The sequence below is a fragment of the Heterodontus francisci genome, unplaced genomic scaffold, assembly GCF_036365525.1.
Source record: "Heterodontus francisci isolate sHetFra1 unplaced genomic scaffold, sHetFra1.hap1 HAP1_SCAFFOLD_184, whole genome shotgun sequence".
Lineage (NCBI taxonomy): Eukaryota > Metazoa > Chordata > Chondrichthyes > Heterodontiformes > Heterodontidae > Heterodontus > Heterodontus francisci.
Genome location: NW_027141723.1, coordinates 786,887 through 788,068, shown reverse-complemented (window position 1 = coordinate 788,068; position 1,182 = coordinate 786,887).

Here is a 1,182-nt window from a genome sequence, read left to right as displayed (position 1 = left end):
TTGGCCAGCTCCCCGGGCAGCAGCAGGCGCACGGCGGTCTGGATCTCCCGGGAGCTGATGGTGCTGCGCTTTTTGTAATGGGCCAGGCGGGAAGCCTCACCCGCGATGCGCTCGAAAATATCGTTCACAAACGAGTTCATGATGCTCATGGCCTTGGAGGAGATGCCGGTGTCGGGGTGAACCTGCTTCATCACTTTGTAGATGTAGATGGAGTAACTCTCCTTCCTCGACGTTCTCCGCCTTTTGCCGCCCTTTGCTGACGGTTTACTCACAGTTTTCTTGGCGCCCTTCTTAGCAGCTGCTTTCTTCTTCTCCTCAACCATCTTCAGTTTCAATTTCAGACTCAGAAATAAACCAAACCCCTTCCGAGTGCGGATTAAATAGACAATCCCACAGCACTATGCTAATGAGGGATGGGGGAAAGTAAAGATTGTGATTGCGTGATTGGGAGTGATGTCACAAAGGTTTTTTATTGTAATTCTACAATTGGTCTCTTTCGCCATCCAATCAGATTAAATATTTGCAACCAATCACAAACACCCATACTGCAATCAGGAAGTATATTTCACAAAGACTCTCTCCAGCCCCAGTTTCTGTTGAAAGACCCGCTCCCTGTGTGGAGCTTCCTGGAAACGTCCTGGCTGTTGTTGGGAGGACACTTATTGACTGATTCTGTGTCGTTGTGTCTCTGCTATTGCATGTGAGTGTGCAATTAATTTCATTTTTAGTCTAGACTACTGTGTTTGAGTGTTTTATGTAATTTGGTAACTCAGTCTCTGGTGCTGTATGGATTCATTCTGTCTCTGTCAGGTATTGTGTTTGAGTGTGAGGAGATGAGGTGGAGTGTTGCAGCAAGGAAGATGGAAAAGAGCATTGGTGCCGATGACACAGCCTTACTTGACCCCAGTTTGCACTCGGATTGGGTCAGTGATAGATCCGTTGGCAAGGATTACAGCTTGCATGTCGCAGTGCAGTATGTTTGAGGAGGACATTCCATAATCCCTCTCGGTTGGTAGAGTCGAAGGCCTTTGTCAGGTCAGAGAAGGCTATGTATAAAGGTTGCTGCTTCTCCTTACATTTTCTTGAAGTTGTCTTGCTGTGAAGATTATGTTCACTGTGCCTGTTGATGGACAGAATCCACATTGTGATTCCAGTAGGAGTTCTTCAGCCACGGGGAGGAGG